General features: G+C 50.3%; 1 protein-coding gene across 1 annotated transcript in view; it reads left to right on the forward strand.

The window, feature by feature from the left end:
• Positions 1–1051: 1051 nt before the first annotated feature.
• PNOC (prepronociceptin) overlaps positions 1052–22662 on the forward strand; it is a 145151-nt gene continuing 123540 nt past the window's right edge. Inside the window, exon 1 of the mRNA XM_068279019.1 lies at positions 1052–1130. The gene's annotated coding sequence lies outside the window, so the exon portion shown is untranslated. The remainder of the gene's footprint in view (positions 1131–22662) is intronic.

Consider the following 22662-nt stretch of genomic DNA (forward strand, 5'->3'; position numbering starts at 1 on the left):
GTACTCTGTAAAGTGCTGCAGAAGATGTCAGTGCTATATAATAAATACATGATATTAACAATAAAAATAATATGGTAGAACATTAGACTATAACTATGGTAGGATTTGATTGTGAGCTCCTCTGAGGTCAGTCAGTTACATGACTATGTGCTCTGTAAAGTGCTGCAGAGGATGTCGGCAGTATATAAATAAATACTTATAATATGGTGGGACATTAGGCTATCACCATGGTAGGGATTAGACTATCAGATCCTCTGAGGGCAGTCAGTGACGTGACTATGTACTCTGTAAAGTGCTGCAGAAGATGTCAGTGCTATATAAATACATGATGATAATATGGTAGAACATTAAACTGTGACTGGTAGGTATTAGATTGTGAGCTCCTCTGAGGGCAGTCAGTGCCAACTGTGCCATGACTATGTACTCTGTAAAGTGCTGCAAAATATATCAGTGCTATATAAATACATAATAATAATATGGTAGGACATTACACTGTGACTATGGTAGGGATTAGATTGTGAGCTCCTCTATGGACAGTCAGTGACATGACTATGTACTCTGTAAAGTGCCATATAAATACATAATAATAATATGGTGGGACATTAAACTATGACTATGAAAAGATTAGATTGTGAGCTCCTCTGAGGACAGTCAGTGACATGACTATGTACTCTGTAAACTGTTGTGGAGGATGTCAGTGCTATATAAATACACAAAACAAATATCCTAAATTATGTTTTATTTACTTTATTCAGGAAGGAGAGATACAGACATATAAATAAAACTAGGAGACTAGCCATACATTGTAAGTAATACCCTGGTGTACCATGTCTAAATGGGCAAAACAACATTGACCGCCGTTCGCGAACGCGCCACCCTTTAAACGTCGGCAGCCACGCCAAGGGATTCCGGTCTGTGGTGACGTGGGTTTCTCTTAAAGATAAGGAGAGGTGAGGAGGGATGGATTTGGTCTTCCTGTGCTAGACTGAAGCATGAGGGGGTGGGTATATACACACACTAACAATGTGAATGCCAGAGAGGTGGGGGAGCCAATGGGTATAAATGTAGGGAGAGAGGAGGCAGAGGCAGGCACAAATCAGAGAGGTCCGGACTCAGGAGAACGCTCAGAGGTAAGACTGGCTTTCTATTGTCACTCCTACAGAACAGCTCACTGAGGGAGGCACAATACTGCTCTGCTCTCCTATGCAATTCCCAATCACTAATCCTGTCCCTTCTGCTGCCCCTCTTCCAAAAGCTGCAGAGGAGATCTCAGTGCACAATGGATGGAACTATTGCCTGACACTTACAGACTTGATATCTCAGCTTCTCTCCACTGCGTCCTTAGTGGCTGCTGCTTTGCCACATTTTCCAGCAGAAGTTGTTTTGCATTGTTTTTTACTTACAATAATAGAAATAATCATTTTTAGATGTCAGCCTGTAGATTTTTTTGTGTGCGATCGAACCGGTTTTTAGATTGCAGCGGTTAAACTTTTCATTCCGGTAACTAGTACTCATTTCGTATGCATTAGGTTCTGAGTCAGGCGTGGAAACGCTAGAGTGGTGTAATTTGGGTGGTAAATGTAGCGTTTAGTGACAATCCTGGTTGAGCAGTACGTTTTGCCGCTGACGCGTTTCAAATTTTTGTGCAATGCAAAAAAACAACCCAAAATGGTAAAATCTCTGTAGTGTTCAGTTTGTGGTTTGGTTTGAAGAGTGGAAATTTCTTTTATGTTGTTGGAAGATTTTGTAATCGGAGAATTAAAATGCTATTGAAGCTATTATTATTATTATGCAGCAATTTTAATAAAGAAGCGTCTATATCAGAGACAGACAGTCACAAAAAACCTGACAGAGAATAACTGGTACATCTTGTGCCTAAGAGCTTACAATCTAATAACGTGACTATGTACCCTGTAAAGTGCTGCTGAAGATGTTAATGCTATATAAATACATAATAATAATATGGTAGGACATTAGACTATGACTATGGTGGGGATTAGAGTGTGATTCCTCTGAGGACAGTCAGTGACATGACTATGTACTCTGTAAAGTGCTGCAGAAGATGTCAGTGCTATATAAATACATAATAATAATATGGTAGGATATTAGACTATGACTATGGTGGGGATTAGAGTGTGAGCTCCTCTGAGGACAGTCAGTGACATGACTATGTACGATGTAAAGTGCCATATACGGTAAATACATAATAATATAGTAGGACACTAGACTATGACTATGAAAAGATTAGATTGTGAGCTCCTCTGAGGACAGTTAGTTTATTTCACTTTGTAAAATTTTGTGATCGGAAAATTAAAATGGTATTGAAGCTATTAATATTATTATTATAATTATTATTATTATTATTATTAATATATATATATATATATATATATATATATATATATATATATATATATATTCAGCATTTTAAATATGGGAGAGTCCATTTCAGAGACACAGTCACAAAAACGTTACACAGAATAACTGTTGCATCTTGTCCCTAAGCTTACAATCTATTTGCTTCGGGGGCAGTTTGAGATGGAATAAAACACTGATTGGTGTAAGGCAAAGACAAAGAAACATTACTATTTGGCCTTTCTAAAATGATTTCAGTTTGAGAGCTAGTATTGATCCGTCTAAACGCAACACCGTGCTGCAAATGACATAAGATAATGTGACGATGTACATTGCCGTGGGTGAGACAGATACACAGGAGGATTCAATTGACAGGATGCCTCATTGCTTTACATAATGTAAGGATCCTGGGCTTATGTACTAACAGATGTATGCTTATTTTACTATCAGGCTGCACATTCACTACACTGTTTGCTGATTACTTAAATATCTAATCAGTAATCGCTAGATTCTTTTTTTTTTTAACACACTGCAAAGCTTATCTCGGAAATGACTTGTTACATGTCATTATCTGCCGTGGCTGCAGCAATCGGCTGCTGCAGAATCAAAGAAGATACAGTGAATTTCCACTGCTGGTGACTCGGCAACCCGGGCATAGATTGAACTAATCAAAATGAATCTGTGCATTGTTTTTAGTCTGCTCTCCATAGTCAGTCTAATCTATACCCATCATAATAGGAAAGTGAATGTTGTTCTTCAAATGGACCTGAACTCTTGCACAGGACAGCGGGAAAACACAGAGAAAGGCACCCTGTATGTATTTAGAGAGTTTAGCCTGTCTAATTCCCCCTCATCTGTGTCTAATCACAACTGTCATTTGATCTCTAAGCTTACTCAGCTGGCTGCCTCGGCGGAGTAGCTAATTTGTAAGCACAGGAAGTTAACCCTATGTTTGCTTCCATGAAAGCAGGAAATAGACACACTGCAGATTTATTGCTGGATTTTTATCAGCTGTAACAAATAATTTTTTTAAAGGTTATTATGCTGTTTCTTACCTGTCACTCATTCGGAATCGTAAAGTGCCCACTAATGATACAATCTTGATTGTACAATGTTACCATACCTATGTAGTAGCCGGGTAAACAGGGAGATTATACTTTGAATGGATACTTTAGATAGTCCCTTATATTACATACAGTTGGTAGGATTGTACAATCAAGATTGTATGGTTAGTGAGCACCTTTATGCTGATCTGATTGTGTTACTAGTTCCCTGATCCGTGTGCACGTTTCATCTGCTGGTCTGAGAAAGCGCTAAAGGGTATACTATTGCATGATGCGGAGCTAAAAGCTAGATGGTTTGGCAAAGCTTTGCTGATAACTGTACATTTGCTGCTTAGATTTTTGATTGGCTCTATCCACTCCTATTGTATTTGATGGATTTACTATAGTATGTGTTAGGAAGGCAAGGAAGAGTGATCATTTTAGCTCGTGTGCCTAACTTGCTTACTGACTGTAGCTGAGGCCAATCTCTGGATTAGTTCAGCTGTTGAAAGTGCGTGCTAAGTGTTCCTGCTACGTGCAGATATTTACTCATGCAGGAAGATGGGGGTTTCTGGGGGTGTGTTGCCCCAAAGGCAATACAGATGTTAGGCTTCCCGTTGAGTTCACAAATGGACATTCAACGCTAGCTATAATAACAGGAAAATGTAAAGACAATACATTAGAACAAGAATTGCTCATTTCTGATATATGCATATAGCATTATCTTTCATAACAGAAAAGTCTATACAATAAAATTGTTTGGCTGGTGGATAGTGTAATGGTTAAGGGCAACCAGGGTTTGAATCTCGGCTCTGCCTGTTCAGTAAGCCAGCACCTATTCAGTAGGAGACCTTGGGCAAGTCTCCCTAACACTGCTACTGCCTATAGAGTACATCCTAGTGGCTGCAGCTCTGGCGCTTTGAGTCCGCCAGGAGAAAAGCGTGATATAAATGTTCTGTGTTTGTTTGTCTGTTTGTTGTTTGCATAGCCCCCCTGGCGATCTAATCCTTCCACACACTAGGCATAGATTTTAAATGGATCTCTCATTAAACCTTTTAAAAATCTATCGAACCACAGCGTTGCACTGCACTATGAGTTAACGATCTTCCTCCGCTCCCTATCTGACCCCAATCGATACCTACCATTGGGTGCGATCGACTGATTCAATCGATTCCATATGAAAATCGATCAATTGGGCATCGATTACTAGTTTATGCCCACCTTAGGATGTTGGGTTCACTTTAAGGGATTTACAGTAAGAGAGGTTCGTTTAAAGGGAACCTGAAATGGAAGGTGTATGGAGGCTGCCATATTTTTAAACAATACCAGTTGCCTGGCAGTCCTGCTGATCCTCTGCCTCTAATACTATTAGCCATAGACCCTTTACAAGCATGCAGCAGATCAGGTGTTTCTGTCATTATCGTCAGATCTGACATGATTAGCTGCATGCTTGTTTCTGGTGTTAGTCAGACACTACTGCAGCCAAATAGACCAGCAGGGCTGACATGCAGCTGGTATTGTTTAAAAGAAATAAATATGGCAGCCTCCATGTACTTCTTGCTTCAGATCCCCTTTAAATAGAAGAGAAATATAAAGGTTAGTAGTCTAGCCAGTCACAAAAGCTGAATAGCATTGTTGACCATTGTCGTGAGAAATCCTCACCATTCAGGCTTCCCGGCGGACAATGAGGCGCTCAATAGGAACCGTTGCGTTTCCAAACAAAGCAGATAGAATAGAAAGTGTAGAGGCTTGGAGATCGCGGACGGCGGCCAGCGCTTACATTCTGTGCCTCTCTCAGCCCCGCAGATCTCCCACCTGTGCTGACACAGATAACACCAGGCCTCCTTTCATCCCTTCATGGCTTATTAGTCCGTTAGCAGATTAACAAACGTTCCGAGCCTCCAATGACTCTGGAATCATGCCATGAAAGTCAGATAAAGAGGACGCTGAGGATGGATAAACACGTGGCTGCTGCAAACATTTCTACAGTCCTGCACTTTACTGGAGCCTGGTGCTGAACGGACAGCGACTAATCAGGGCACAGGGAACAAGGGAGTGATAGAGACAGCAGTGCAACATGCAGCACAGAGAAGAGAGGGAGGGAGGGAAAGAGACAGCAGTGCAACATGCAGCACAGAGAAGAGAGGGAGGGAGGGAAAGAGACAGCAGTGCAACATGCAGCACAGAGGAGAGACTGAGGGAGGGATAGAGACAGCAGTGCAACATGCAGCACAGAGGAGAGACTGAGGGAGGGATAGAGACAGCAGTGCAACATGCAGCACAGAGGAGAGACTGAGGGGCTGATAGAGACAGCAGTGCAACATGCAGCACAGAGAGGAGACTGAGGGGCTGATAGAGACAGCAGTGCAACATGCAGCACAGAGAGGAGACTGAGGGGCTGATAGAGACAGCAGTGCAACATGCAGCACAGAGAGGAGACTGAGGGAGTGATAGAGACAGCAGTGCAACATGCAGCACAGAGAGGAGACTGAGGGACTGATAGAGACAGCAGTGCAACATGCAGCACAGAGGAGAGACTGAGGGAGCGATAGAGACAGCAGTGCAACATGCAGCACAGAGAAGAGACTGAGGGACTGATAGAGACAGCAGTGCAACATGCAGCACAGAGAAGAGACTGATAGAGACAGCAGTGCAACATGCAGCACAGAGAAGAGACTGAGGGAGGGATAGAGACAGCAGTGCAACATGCAGCACAGAGAGGAGACTGAGGGACTGATAGAGACAGCAGTGCAACATGCAGCACAGAGAAGAGACTGATAGAGACAGCAGTGCAACATGCAGCACAGAGGAGAGACTGAGGGAGCGATAGAGACAGCAGTGCAACATGCAGCACAGAGGAGAGACTGAGGGAGCGATAGAGACAGCAGTGCAACATGCAGCACAGAGGAGAGACTGAGGGAGCGATAGAGACAGCAGTGCAACATGCAGCACAGAGAAGAGACTGAGGGAGCGATAGAGACAGCAGTGCAACATGCAGCACAGAGGAGAGACTGAGGGAGCGATAGAGACAGCAGTGCAACATGCAGCACAGAGGAGAGACTGAGGGAGCGATAGAGACAGCAGTGCAACATGCAGCACAGAGAAGAGACTGAGGGAGCGATAGAGACAGCAGTGCAACATGCAGCACAGAGAAGAGACTGAGGGAGCGATAGAGACAGCAGTGCAACATGCAGCACAGGGTAGAGACTGAGGGAGCGATAGAGACAGCAGTGCAACATGCAGCACAGAGAGGAGACTGAGGGAGGGATAGAGACAGCAGTGCAACATGCAGGACAGAGGAGAGACTGAGGGAGCGATAGAGACAGCAGTGCAACATGCAGCACAGAGAAGAGACTGAGGGAGCGATAGAGACAGCAGTGCAACATGCAGCACAGAGAAGAGACTGAGGGAGCGATAGAGACAGCAGTGCAACATGCAGCACAGAGGAGAGACTGAGGGAGCGATAGAGACAGCAGTGCAACATGCAGCACAGAGAAGAGACTGAGGGAGCGATAGAGACAGCAGTGCAACATGCAGCACAGAGGAGAGACTGAGGGAGCGATAGAGACAGCAGTGCAACATGCAGCACAGAGAGGAGACTGAGGGGCTGATAGAGACAGCAGTGCAACATGCAGCACAGAGAGGAGACTGAGGGGCTGATAGAGACAGCAGTGCAACATGCAGCATAGAGAAGAGACTGAGGGAGCGATAGAGACAGCAGTGCAACATGCAGCACAGAGGAGAGACTGAGGGAGCGATAGAGACAGCAGTGCAACATGCAGCACAGAGAAGAGACTGAGGGAGGGATAGAGACAGCAGTGCAACATGCAGCACAGAGGAGAGACTGAGGGAGCGATAGAGACAGCAGTGCAACATGCAGCATAGAGAAGAGACTGAGGGAGCGATAGAGACAGCAGTGCAACATGCAGCACAGAGGAGAGACTGAGGGAGCGATAGAGACAGCAGTGCAACATGCAGCACAGAGGAGAGACTGAGGGAGCGATAGAGACAGCAGTGCAACATGCAGCACAGAGAAGAGACTGAGGGAGCGATAGAGACAGCAGTGCAACATGCAGCACAGAGGAGAGACTGAGGGAGCCATAGAGACAGCAGTGCAACATGCAGCACAGAGAAGAGAATGAGGGAGTAATAGAGACAGCAGTGCAACATGCAGCACAGAGAAGAGACTGAGGGAGCGATAGAGACAGCAGTGCAACATGCAGCACAGAGGAGAGTCTGAGGGAGCGATAGAGACAGCAGTGCAACATGCAGCACAGAGAAGAGACTGAGGGAGGGATAGAGACAGCAGTGCAACATGCAGCACAGAGGAGAGACTGAGGGAGCGATAGAGACAGCAGTGCAACATTCAGCACAGAGAAGAGACTGAGGGAGCGATAGAGACAGCAGTGCATCATGCAGCACAGAGGAGAGACTGAGGGAGCGATAGAGACAGCAGTGCAACATGCAGCACAGAGAAGAGACTGAGGGAGCGATTGAGACAGCTGTGCAACATGCAGCACAGAGGAGAGACTGAGGGAGCGATAGAGACAGCTGTGCAATATGCAGCACAGAGGAGAGACTGAGGGAGGGATAGAGACAGCTGTGCAACATGCAGCACAGAGGAGAGACTGAGGGAGGGATAGAGACAGCAGTGCAACATGCAGCACAGAGAAGAGACTGAGGGAGGGATAGAGACAGCAGTGCAACATGCAGCACAGAGGAGAGACTGAGGGAGGGATAGAGACAGCAGTGCAACATGCAGCACAGAGAAGAGAGGGAGGGAGGGAAAGAGACAGCAGTGCAACATGCAGCACAGAGAAGAGACTGAGGGAGGGATAGAGACAGCAGTGCAACATGCAGCACAGAGGAGAGACTGAGGGAGCGATAGAGACAGCAGTGCAACATGCAGCACAGAGGAGAGACTGAGGGAGTAATAGAGACAGCAGTGCAACATGCAGCACAGAGGAGAGACTGAGGGAGCGATAGAGACAGCAGTGCAACATGCAGCACAGAGGAGAGACTGAGGGAGGGATAGAGACAGCAGTGCAACATGCAGCACAGAGAACAGACTGATAGAGACAGCAGTGCAACATGCAGCACAGAGAAGAGACTGAGGGAGCGATAGAGACAGCAGTGCAACATGCAGCACAGAGGAGAGACTGAGGGAGCGATAGAGACAGCAGTGCAACATGCAGCACAGGGTAGAGACTGAGGGAGCGATAGAGACAGCAGTGCAACATGCAGCACAGAGGAGAGACTGAGGGAGCGATAGAGACAGCAGTGCAACATGCAGCACAGAGGAGAGACTGAGGGAGGGATAGAGACAGCAGTGCAACATGCAGCACAGAGGAGAGACTGAGGGACTGATAGAGACAGCAGTGCAACATGCAGCACAGAGAAGAGACTGAGGGAGCGATAGAGACAGCAGTGCAACATGCAGCACAGAGAAGAGACTGAGGGAGCGATAGAGATAGCAGTGCAACATGCAGCACAGAGGAGAGACTGAGGGAGCGATAGAGACAGCAGTGCAACATGCAGCACAGAGAACAGACTGATAGAGACAGCAGTGCAACATGCAGCACAGAGAAGAGAATGAGAGAGTGATAGAGACAGCAGTGCAACATGCAGCACAGAGGAGAGACTGAGGGAGGGATAGAGACAGCAGTGCAACATGCAGCACAGAGAAGAGACTGAGGGAGTGATAGAGACAGCAGTGCAACATGCAGCACAGAGAAGAGACTGAGGGAGGGATAGAGACAGCAGTGCAACATGCAGCACAGAGGAGAGACTGAGGGAGCGATAGAGACAGCAGTGCAACATGCAGCACAGAGGAGAGACTGAGGGAGCGATAGAGACAGCAGTGCAACATGCAGCACAGAGGAGAGACTGAGGGAAGGATAGAGACAGCAGTGCAACATGCAGCACAGAGAAGAGAATGAGGGAGTAATAGAGACAGCAGTGCAACATGCAGCACAGAGAACAGACTGATAGAGACAGCAGTGCAACATGCAGCACAGAGGAGAGACTGAGGGAAGGATAGAGATAGCAGTGCAACATGCAGCACAGAGAAGAGAATGAGGGAGTAATAGAGACAGCAGTGCAACATGCAGCACAGAGAACAGACTGATAGAGACAGCAGTGCAACATGCAGCACAGAGGAGAGACTGAGGGAGTGATAGAGACAGCAGTGCAACATGCAGCACAGAGGAGAGACTGAGGAAGGGATAGAGACAGCAGTGCAACATGCAGCACAGAGAAGATAATGAGGGAGTGATAGAGACAGCAGTGCAACATGCAGCACAGAGAAGAGACTGAGGGAGTAATAGAGACAGCAGTGCAACATGCAGCACAGAGGAGAGACTGAGGGAGGGATAGAGACAGCAGTGCAACATGCAGCACAGAGGAGAGACTGAGGGAGCGATAGAGACAGCAGTGCAACATGCAGCACAGAGGAGAGACTGAGGGAGCGATAGAGACAGCAGTGCAACATGCAGCACAGAGGAGAGATTGAGGGAGGGATAGAGACAGCAGTGCAACATGCAGCACAGGGGAGAGACTGAGGGAGCGATAGAGACAGCAGTGCAACATGCAGCACAGAGGAGAGACTGAGGGAGCGATAGAGACAGCAGTGCAACATGCAGCACAGAGGAGAGATTGAGGGAGGGATAGAGACAGCAGTGCAACATGCAGCACAGAGGAGAGACTGAGGGAGTGATAGAGACAGCAGTGCAACATGCAGCACAGAGAAGAGACTGAGGGAGTGATAGAGACAGCAGTGCAACATTCAGCACAGAGAAGAGACTGAGGGAGTGATAGAGACAGCAGTGCAACATGCAGCACAGAGAAGAGACTGAGGGAGGGATAGAGACAGCAGTGCAACATGCAGCACAGAGGAGAGACTGAGGGAGGGATAGAGACAGCAGTGCAACATTCAGCACAGAGAAGAGAATGAGAGAGTGATAGAGACAGCAGTGCAACATGCAGCACAGAGGAGAGACTGAGGGGCTGATAGAGACAGCAGTGCAACATGCAGCACAGAGAGGAGACTGAGGGAGGGATAGAGACAGCAGTGCAACATGCAGCACAGAGGAGAGACTGAGGGAGCGATAGAGATAGCAGTGCAACATGCAGCACAGGGTAGAGACTGAGGGAGCGATAGAGACAGCAGTGCAACATGCAGCTTAGAGGAGAGACTGAGGGAGCGATAGAGACAGCAGTGCAACATGCAGCACAGGGTAGAGACTGAGGGAGCGATAGAGACAGCAGTGCAACATGCAGCACAGAGGAGAGACTGAGGGAGGGATAGAGACAGCAGTGCAACATGCAGCACAGAGAAGAGACTGAGGGACTGATAGAGACAGCAGTGCAACATGCAGCACAGAGAAGAGACTGAGGGAGCGATAGAGACAGCAGTGCAACATGCAGCACAGAGAAGAGACTGAGGGAGCGATAGAGACAGCAGTGCAACATGCACCACAGAGGAGAGACTGAGGGAGGGATAGAGACAGCAGTGCAACATGCAGCACAGAGGAGAGACTGAGGGACTGATAGAGACAGCAGTGCAACATGCAGCACAGAGGAGAGACTAAGGGAGCGATAGAGACAGCAGTGCAACATGCAGCACAGAGGAGAGACTGAGGGAGGGATAGAGACAGCAGTGCAACATGCAGCACAGGGTAGAGACTGAGGGAGCGATAGAGACAGCAGTGCAACATGCAGCACAGAGGAGAGACTGAGGGAGCGATAGAGACAGCAGTGCAACATGCAGCACAGGGTAGAGACTGAGGGAGCGATAGAGACAGCAGTGCAACATGCAGCACAGGGTAGAGACTGAGGGAGCGATAGAGACAGCAATGCAACATGCAGCACAGAGGAGAGACTGAGGGACTGATAGAGACAGCAGTGCAACATGCAGCACAGAGAAGAGACTGAGGGAGCGATAGAGACAGCAGTGCAACATGCAGCACAGAGGAGAGACTGAGGGAGCGATAGAGACAGCAGTGCAACATGCAGCACAGAGAGGAGACTGAGGGGCTGATAGAGACAGCAGTGCAACATGCAGCACAGAGAGGAGACTGAGGGGCTGATAGAGACAGCAGTGCAACATGCAGCATAGAGAAGAGACTGAGGGAGCGATAGAGACAGCAGTGCAACATGCAGCACAGAGGAGAGACTGAGGGAGCGATAGAGACAGCAGTGCAACATGCAGCACAGAGAAGAGACTGAGGGAGGGATAGAGACAGCAGTGCAACATGCAGCACAGAGGAGAGACTGAGGGAGCGATAGAGACAGCAGTGCAACATGCAGCACAGAGAAGAGACTGAGGGAGCGATAGAGACAGCAGTGCAACATGCAGCACAGAGGAGAGACTGAGGGAGCGATAGAGACAGCAGTGCAACATGCAGCACAGAGGAGAGACTGAGGGAGCGATAGAGACAGCAGTGCAACATGCAGCACAGAGAAGAGACTGAGGGAGCGATAGAGACAGCAGTGCAACATGCAGCACAGAGGAGAGACTGAGGGAGCGATAGAGACAGCAGTGCAACATGCAGCACAGAGAAGAGAATGAGGGAGTAATAGAGACAGCAGTGCAACATGCAGCACAGAGAAGAGACTGAGGGAGCGATAGAGACAGCAGTGCAACATGCAGCACAGAGGAGAGACTGAGGGAGCGATAGAGACAGCAGTGCAACATGCAGCACAGAGAAGAGACTGAGGGAGGGATAGAGACAGCAGTGCAACATGCAGCACAGAGGAGAGACTGAGGGAGCGATAGAGACAGCAGGGCAACATTCAGCACAGAGAAGAGACTGAGGGAGCGATAGAGACAGCAGTGCATCATGCAGCACAGAGGAGAGACTGAGGGAGCGATAGAGACAGCAGTGCAACATGCAGCACAGAGAAGAGACTGAGGGAGCGATTGAGACAGCTGTGCAACATGCAGCACAGAGGAGAGACTGAGGGAGCGATAGAGACAGCTGTGCAATATGCAGCACAGAGGAGAGACTGAGGGAGGGATAGAGACAGCTGTGCAACATGCAGCACAGAGGAGAGACTGAGGGAGGGATAGAGACAGCAGTGCAACATGCAGCACAGAGAAGAGACTGAGGGAGGGATAGAGACAGCAGTGCAACATGCAGCACAGAGGAGAGACTGAGGGAGGGATAGAGACAGCAGTGCAACATGCAGCACAGAGAAGAGAGGGAGGGAGGGAAAGAGACAGCAGTGCAACATGCAGCACAGAGAAGAGACTGAGGGAGGGATAGAGACAGCAGTGCAACATGCAGCACAGAGGAGAGACTGAGGGAGCGATAGAGACAGCAGTGCAACATGCAGCACAGAGGAGAGACTGAGGGAGTAATAGAGACAGCAGTGCAACATGCAGCACAGAGGAGAGACTGAGGGAGCGATAGAGACAGCAGTGCAACATGCAGCACAGAGGAGAGACTGAGGGAGCGATAGAGACAGCAGTGCAACATGCAGCACAGAGAACAGACTGATAGAGACAGCAGTGCAACATGCAGCACAGAGAAGAGACTGAGGGAGCGATAGAGACAGCAGTGCAACATGCAGCACAGAGGAGAGACTGAGGGAGCGATAGAGACAGCAGTGCAACATGCAGCACAGGGTAGAGACTGAGGGAGCGATAGAGACAGCAGTGCAACATGCAGCACAGAGGAGAGACTGAGGGAGCGATAGAGACAGCATTGCAACATGCAGCACAGAGGAGAGACTGAGGGAGGGATAGAGACAGCAGTGCAACATGCAGCACAGAGGAGAGACTGAGGGACTGATAGAGACAGCAGTGCAACATGCAGCACAGAGAAGAGACTGAGGGAGCGATAGAGACAGCAGTGCAACATGCAGCACAGAGAAGAGACTGAGGGAGCGATAGAGATAGCAGTGCAACATGCAGCACAGAGGAGAGACTGAGGGAGCGATAGAGACAGCAGTGCAACATGCAGCACAGAGAACAGACTGATAGAGACAGCAGTGCAACATGCAGCACAGAGAAGAGAATGAGAGAGTGATAGAGACAGCAGTGCAACATGCAGCACAGAGGAGAGACTGAGGGAGGGATAGAGACAGCAGTGCAACATGCAGCACAGAGAAGAGACTGAGGGAGTGATAGAGACAGCAGTGCAACATGCAGCACAGAGAAGAGACTGAGGGAGGGATAGAGACAGCAGTGCAACATGCAGCACAGAGGAGAGACTGAGGGAGCGATAGAGACAGCAGTGCAACATGCAGCACAGAGGAGAGACTGAGGGAGCGATAGAGACAGCAGTGCAACATGCAGCACAGAGGAGAGACTGAGGGAAGGATAGAGATAGCAGTGCAACATGCAGCACAGAGAAGAGAATGAGGGAGTAATAGAGACAGCAGTGCAACATGCAGCACAGAGAACAGACTGATAGAGACAGCAGTGCAACATGCAGCACAGAGGAGAGACTGAGGGAGTGATAGAGACAGCAGTGCAACATGCAGCACAGAGGAGAGACTGAGGAAGGGATAGAGACAGCAGTGCAACATGCAGCACAGAGAAGATAATGAGGGAGTGATAGAGACAGCAGTGCAACATGCAGCACAGAGAAGAGACTGAGGGAGTAATAGAGACAGCAGTGCAACATGCAGCACAGAGGAGAGACTGAGGGAGCGATAGAGACAGCAGTGCAACATGCAGCACAGAGGAGAGACTGAGGGAGCGATAGAGACAGCAGTGCAACATGCAGCACAGAGGAGAGACTGAGGGAGCGATAGAGACAGCAGTGCAACATGCAGCACAGAGGAGAGACTGAGGGAGGGATAGAGACAGCAGTGCAACATGCAGCACAGGGGAGAGACTGAGGGAGCGATAGAGACAGCAGTGCAACATGCAGCACAGAGGAGAGACTGAGGGAGCGATAGAGACAGCAGTGCAACATGCAGCACAGAGGAGAGATTGAGGGAGGGATAGAGACAGCAGTGCAACATGCAGCACAGAGGAGAGACTGAGGGAGTGATAGAGACAGCAGTGCAACATGCAGCACAGAGAAGAGACTGAGGGAGTGATAGAGACAGCAGTGCAACATTCAGCACAGAGAAGAGACTGAGGGAGTGATAGAGACAGCAGTGCAACATGCAGCACAGAGAAGAGACTGAGGGAGGGATAGAGACAGCAGTGCAACATGCAGCACAGAGGAGAGACTGAGGGAGGGATAGAGACAGCAGTGCAACATTCAGCACAGAGAAGAGAATGAGAGAGTGATAGAGACAGCAGTGCAACATGCAGCACAGAGGAGAGACTGAGGGGCTGATAGAGACAGCAGTGCAACATGCAGCACAGAGAGGAGACTGAGGGAGGGATAGAGACAGCAGTGCAACATGCAGCACAGAGGAGAGACTGAGGGAGCGATAGAGATAGCAGTGCAACATGCAGCACAGGGTAGAGACTGAGGGAGCGATAGAGACAGCAGTGCAACATGCAGCACAGAGGAGAGACTGAGGGAGCGATAGAGACAGCAGTGCAACATGCAGCACAGGGTAGAGACTGAGGGAGCGATAGAGACAGCAGTGCAACATGCAGCACAGAGGAGAGACTGAGGGAGGGATAGAGACAGCAGTGCAACATGCAGCACAGAGAAGAGACTGAGGGACTGATAGAGACAGCAGTGCAACATGCAGCACAGAGAAGAGACTGAGGGAGCGATAGAGACAGCAGTGCAACATGCAGCACAGAGAAGAGACTGAGGGAGCGATAGAGACAGCAGTGCAACATGCAGCACAGAGGAGAGACTGAGGGAGGGATAGAGACAGCAGTGCAACATGCAGCACAGAGGAGAGACTGAGGGACTGATAGAGACAGCAGTGCAACATGCAGCACAGAGGAGAGACTGAGGGAGCGATAGAGACAGCAGTGCAACATGCAGCACAGAGGAGAGACTGAGGGAGGGATAGAGACAGCAGTGCAACATGCAGCACAGGGTAGAGACAGAGGGAGCGATAGAGACAGCAGTGCAACATGCAGCACAGAGGAGAGACTGAGGGAGCGATAGAGACAGCAGTGCAACATGCAGCACAGGGTAGAGACTGAGGGAGCGATAGAGACAGCAGTGCAACATGCAGCACAGGGTAGAGACTGAGGGAGCGATAGAGACAGCAGTGCAACATGCAGCACAGAGGAGAGACTGAGGGACTGATAGAGACAGCAGTGCAACATGCAGCACAGAGAAGAGACTGAGGGAGCGATAGAGACAGCAGTGCAACATGCAGCACAGAGGAGAGACTGAGGGAGCGATAGAGACAGCAGTGCAACATGCAGCACAGAGGAGAGACTGAGGGAGGGATAGAGACAGCAGTGCAACATGCAGCACAGAGGAGAGACTGAGGGACTGATAGAGACAGCAGTGCAACATGCAGCACAGAGAAGAGACTGAGGGAGCGATAGAGACAGCAGTGCAACATGCAGCACAGAGAAGAGACTGAGGGAGCGATAGAGATAGCAGTGCAACATGCAGCACAGAGGAGAGAGGGAGGGAGGGAAAGAGACAGCAGTGCAACATGCAGCACAGAGGAGAGACTGAGGGAGGGATAGAGACAGCAGTGCAACATGCAGCACAGAGAAGAGACTGAGGGAGTGATAGAGACAGCAGTGCAACATGCAGCACAGAGAAGAGACTGGGGGAGGGATAGAGACAGCATTGCAACATGCAGCACAGAGGAGAGACTGAGGGAGGGATAGAGACAGCAGTGCAACATGCAGCACAGAGAAGAGAGGGAGGGAGGGAAAGAGACAGCTGTGCAACATTCAGCACAGAGAAGAGACTGAGGGAAGGATAGAGACAGCAGTGCAACATGCAGCACAGAGGAGAGACTGAGGGAGGGATAGAGACAGCATTGCAACATGCAGCACAGAGGAGAGACTGAGGGAGGGATAGAGACAGCAGTGCAACATGCAGCACAGAGAAGAGACTGAGGGAGGGATAGAGACAGCAGTGCAACATGCAGCACAGAGGAGAGACTGAGGGAGTGATAGAGACAGCAGTGCAACATGCAGCACAGAGGAGAGACTAAGGGAGGGATAGAGACAGCAGTGCAACATGCAGCACAGAGAAGAGACTGAGGGAGGGATAGAGACAGCAGTGCAACATGCAGCACAGAGGAGAGACTGAGGGAGTGATAGAGACAGCAGTGCAACATGCAGCACAGAGGAGAGACTGAGGGAGGGATAGAGACAGCAGTGCAACATGCAGCACAGAGGAGAGACTGAGGGAGTGATAGAGACAGCATTGCAACATGCAGCACAGAGGAGAGACTGAGGGAGGGATAGAGACAGCAGTGCAACATGCAGCACAGAGAAGAGACTGAGGGAGGGATAGAGACAGCAGTGCAACATGCAGCACAGAGGAGAGACTGAGGGAGCGATAGAGACAGCAGTGCAACATGCAGCACAGAGGAGAGACTGAGGGAGGGATAGAGACAGCAGTGCAACATGCAGCACAGAGGAGAGACTGAGGGAGGGATAGAGACAGCAGTGCAACATGCAGCACAGAGGAGAGACTGAGGGACTGATAGAGACAGCAGTGCAACATGCAGCACAGAGAAGAGACTGAGGGAGCGATAGAGACAGCAGTGCAACATGCAGCACAGAGAAGAGACTGAGGGAGCGATAGAGATAGCAGTGCAACATGCAGCACAGAGGAGAGACTGAGGGAGCGATAGAGACAGCAGTGCAACATGCAGCACAGAGAAGAGACTGAGGGAGGGATAGAGACAGCAGTGCAACATGCAGCACAGAGGAGAGACTGAGGGAGCGATAGAGACAGCATTGCAACATGCAGCACAGAGAAGAGACTGAGGGAGGGATAGAGACAGCAGTGCAACATGCAGCACAGAGAACAGACTGAGGGAGCGATAGAGACAGCAGTGCAACATGCAGCACAGAGAAGAGACTGAGGGAGTGATAGAGACAGCAGTGCTACATGCAGCACAGAGGAGAGACTGAGGGAGCGATAGAGACAGCAGTGCAACATGCAGCACAGAGAAGAGACTGAGGGAGGGATAGAGACAGCAGTGCAACATGCAGCACAGAGGAGAGACTGAGGGAGGGATAGAGACAGCAGTGCAACATGCAGCACAGAGGAGAGACTGAGGGAGGGATAGAGACAGCAGTGCAACATGCAGCACAGAGGAGAGACTGAGGGAGGGATAGAGACAGCAGTGCAACATGCAGCACAGAGGAGAGACTGAGGGAGCGATAGAGACAGCAGTGCAACATGCAGCACAGAGGAGAGACTGAGGGAGGGATAGAGACAGCAGTGCAACATGCAGCACAGAGAAGAGAATGAGGGAGTAATAGAGACAGCAGTGCAACATGCAGCACAGAGAACAGACTGATAGAGACAGCAGTGCAACATGCAGCACAGAGGAGAGACTGAGGGAGTGATAGAGACAGCAGTGCAACATGCAGCACAGAGAAGAGAATGAGAGAGTAATAGAGACAGCAGTGCAACATGCAGCACAGAGGAGAGACTGAGGAAGGGATAGAGACAGCATTGCAACATGCAGCACAGAGAAGATAATGAGGGAGTGATAGAGACAGCAGTGCAACATGCAGCACAGAGAAGAGACTGAGGGAGTAATAGAGACAGCAGTGCAACATGCAGCACAGAGGAGAGACTGAGGGAGGGATAGAGACAGCAGTGCAACATGCAGCACAGAGGAGAGACTGAGGGAGCGATAGAGACAGCAGTGCAACATGCAGCACAGGGGAGAGACTGAGGGAGCGATAGAGACAGCAGTGCAACATGCAGCACAGAGGAGAGACTGAGGGAGCGATAGAGACAGCAGTGCAACATGCAGCACAGAGGAGAGATTGAGGGAGGGATAGAGACAGCAGTGCAACATGCAGCACAGAGAAGAGACTGAGGGAGGGATAGAGACAGCAGTGCAACATGCAGCACAGAGGAGAGACTGAGGGAGGGATAGAGACAGCAGTGCAACATGCAGCACAGAGAAGATAATGAGGGAGTGATAGAGACAGCAGTGCAACATGCAGCACAGAGGAGAGACTGAGGGAGGGATAGAGACAGCATTGCAACATGCAGCACAGAGGAGAGACTGAGGGAGGGATAGAGACAGCAGTGCAACATGCAGCACAGAGAAGAGACTGAGGGAGTGAGAGAGATAGCAGTGCAACATGCAGCACAGAGGAGAGACTGAGGGAGGGATAGAGACAGCAGTGCAACATGCAGCACAGAGGAGAGACTGAGGGAGCGATAGAGACAGCAGTGCAACATGCAGCACAGGGGAGAGACTGAGGGAGCGATAGAGACAGCAGTGCAACATGCAGCACAGAGGAGAGACTGAGGGAGGGATAGAGACAGCATTGCAACATGCAGCACAGAGGAGAGACTGAGGGAGGGATAGAGACAGCAGTGCAACATGCAGCACAGAGAAGAGACTGAGGGAGTGATAGAGATAGCAGTGCAACATGCAGCACAGAGGAGAGACTGAGGGAGGGATAGAGACAGCAGTGCAACATGCAGCACAAAGGAGAGACTGAGGGAGCGATAGAGACAGCAGTGCAACATGCAGCACAGAGGAGAGACTGAGGGAGCGATAGAGACAGCAGTGCAACATGCAGCACAGAGGAGAGACTGAGGGAGGGATAGAGACAGCATTGCAACATGCAGCACAGAGGAGAGACTGAGGGAGCGATAGAGACAGCAGTGCAACATGCAGCACAGAGGAGAGACTGAGGGAGCGATAGAGACAGCAGTGCAACATGCAGCACAGAGGAGAGACTGAGGGAGCGATAGAGACAGCAGTGCAACATGCAGCACAGAGGAGAGACTGAGGGAGCGATAGAGACAGCAGTGCAACATGCAGCACAGAGAAGAGACTGAGGGAGGGATAGAGACAGCAGTGCAACATGCAGCACAGAGGAGAGACTGAGGGAGGGATAGAGACAGCAGTGCAACATGCAGCACAGAGGAGAGACTGAGGGAGGGATAGAGACAGCAGTGCAACATGCAGCACAGAGAAGAGACTGAGGGAGGGATAGAGACAGCAGTGCAACATGCAGCACAGAGGAGAGACTGAGGGAGGGATAGAGACAGCAGTGCAACATGCAGCACAGAGGAGAGACTGAGGGAGCGATAGAGACAGCAGTGCAACATGCAGCACAGAGGAGAGACTGAGGGAGCGATAGAGACAGCAGTGCAACATGCAGCACAGAGGAGAGACTGAGGGAGGGATAGAGACAGCATTGCAACATGCAGCACAGAGAAGAGACTGAGGGAGGGATAGAGACAGCAGTGCAACATGCAGCACAGAGGAGAGACTGAGGGAGGGATAGAGACAGCAGTGCAACATGCAGCACAGAGAAGAGACTGAGGGAGCGATAGAGATAGCAGTGCAACATGCAGCACAGAGAAGAGACTGAGGGGCTGATAGAGACAGCAGTGCAACATGCAGCACAGAGAAGAGACTGAGGGGCTGATAGAGACAGCAGTGCAACATGCAGCACAGAGGAGAGACTGAGGGAGCGATAGAGACAGCAGTGCAACATGCAGCACAGAGAAGAGACTGAGGGAGCGATAGAGATAGCAGTGCAACATGCAGCACAGAGAAGAGACTGAGGGGCTGATAGAGACAGCAGTGCAACATGCAGCACAGAGGAGAGACTGAGGGAGCGATAGAGACAGCAGTGCAACATGCAGCACAGAGAAGAGACTGAGGGGCTGATAGAGACAGCAGTGCAACATGCAGCACAGAGAAGAGACTGAGGGGCTGATAGAGACAGCATTGCAACATGCAGCACAGAGGAGAGACTGAGGGAGCGATAGAGACAGCAGTGCAACATGCAGCACAGAGGAGAGACTGAGGGAGGGATAGAGACAGCAGTGCAACATGCAGCACAGAGAAGAGACTGAGGGAGCGATAGAGATAGCAGTGCAACATGCAGCACAGAGAAGAGACTGAGGGAGCGATAGAGACAGCAGTGCAACATGCAGCACAGAGAAGAGACTGAGGGGCTGATAGAGACAGCAGTGCAACATGCAGCACAGAGAAGAGACTGAGGGGCTGATAGAGACAGCATTGCAACATGCAGCACAGAGGAGAGACTGAGGGAGCGATAGAGACAGCAGTGCAACATGCAGCACAGAGGAGAGACTGAGGGAGCGATAGAGACAGCAGTGCAATATGCAGCACAGAGGAGAGACTGAGGGAGCGATAGAGACAGCAGTGCAACATGCAGCACAGAGGAGAGATTGAGGGAGGGATAGAGACAGCAGTGCAACATGCAGCACAGAGGAGAGACTGAGGGAGCGATAGAGACAGCAGTGCAACATGCAGCACAGAGGAGAGACTGAGGGAGCGATAGAGACAGCAGTGCAACATGCAGCACAGAGGAGAGACTGAGGGAGGGATAGAGACAGCATTGCAACATGCAGCACAGAGAAGAGACTGAGGGAGGGATAGAGACAGCAGTGCAACATGCAGCACAGAGGAGAGACTGAGGGAGGGATAGAGACAGCAGTGCAACATGCAGCACAGAGGAGAGACTGAGGGAGCGATAGAGACAGCAGTGCAACATGCAGCACAGAGGAGAGACTGAGGGAGCGATAGAGACAGCAGTGCAACATGCAGCACAGAGGAGAGACTGAGGGAGGGATAGAGACAGCATTGCAACATGCAGCACAGAGAAGAGACTGAGGGAGGGATAGAGACAGCAGTGCAACATGCAGCACAGAGAATAGACTGAGGGAGTGATAGAGACAGCAGTGCAACATGCAGCACAGAGAGAGACTGAGGGGGGGATAGAGACTGCAGTGCAACATTCAGCACAGAGAAGAGACTGAGGGAGGGATAGAGACAGCAGTGCAACATGCAGCACAGAGGAGAGACTGAGGGAGGGATAGAGACAGCAGTGCAACATGCAGCACAGAGAAGAGACTGAGGGAGCGATAGAGACAGCAGTGCAACATGCAGCACAGAGGAGAGACTGAGGGAGGGATAGAGACAGCAGTGCAACATGCAGCACAGAGGAGAGACTGAGGGAGGGATAGAGACAGCATTGCAACATGCAGCACAGAGAAGAGACTGAGGGAGGGATAGAGACAGCAGTGCAACATGCAGCACAGAGAATAGACTGAGGGAGTGATAGAGACAGCAGTGCAACATGCAGCACAGAGAGAGACTGAGGGGGGGATACAGACAGCAGTGCAACATTCAGCACAGAGAAGAGACTGAGGGAGGGATAGAGACAGCAGTGCAACATGCAGCACAGAGGAGAGACTGAGGGAGCGATAGAGACAGCAGTGCAACATGCAGCACAGAGAAGAGACTGAGGGAGCGATAGAGACAGCAGTGCAACATGCAGCACAGAGGAGAGACTGAGGGAGGGATAGAGACAGCAGTGCAACATGCAGCACAGAGAAGAGAATGAGGGAGTGATAGAGACAGCAGTGCAACATGCAGCACAGAGGAGAGACTGAGGGAGGGATAGAGACAGCAGTGCAACATGCAGCACAGAGGAGAGACTGAGGGAGGGATAGAGACAGCATTGCAACATGCAGCACAGAGAACAGACTGATAGAGACAGCAGTGCAACATGCAGCACAGAGGAGAGACTGAGAGAGCGATAGAGACAGCAGTGCAACATGCAGCACAGAGAAGAGACTGAGGGAGCGATAGAGACAGCAGTGCAACATGCAGCACAGAGGAGAGACTGAGGGAGGGATAGAGACAGCAGTGCAACATGCAGCACAGAGGAGAGACTGAGGGAGCGATAGAGACAGCTGTGCAACATGCAGCACAGAGGAGAGACTGAGGGAGGGATAGAGACAGCAGTGCACAATGCAGCACAGAGGAGAGACTGAGGGAGGGATAGAGACAGCAGTGCAACATGCAGCACAGAGGAGAGACTGAGGGAGCGATAGAGACAGCAGTGCAACATGCAGCACAGAGGAGAGACTGAGGGAGGGATAGAGACAGCATTGCAACATGCAGCACAGAGGAGAGACTGAGGGAGGGATAGAGACAGCATTGCAACATGCAGCACAGAGAAGAGACTGAGGGAGCGATAGAGACAGCAGTGCAACATGCAGCATAGAGAAGAGACTGAGGGAGGGATAGAGACAGCAGTGCAACATGCAGCACAGAGAAGAGAATGAGGGAGTGATAGAGACAGCAGTGCAACATGCAGCACAGAGGAGAGACTGAGGGAGGGATAGAGACAGCAGTGCAACATGCAGCACAGAGGAGAGACTGAGGGAGG

Source organism: Hyperolius riggenbachi, chromosome 4, assembly GCF_040937935.1.
Source record: "Hyperolius riggenbachi isolate aHypRig1 chromosome 4, aHypRig1.pri, whole genome shotgun sequence".
NCBI lineage: Eukaryota > Metazoa > Chordata > Amphibia > Anura > Hyperoliidae > Hyperolius > Hyperolius riggenbachi.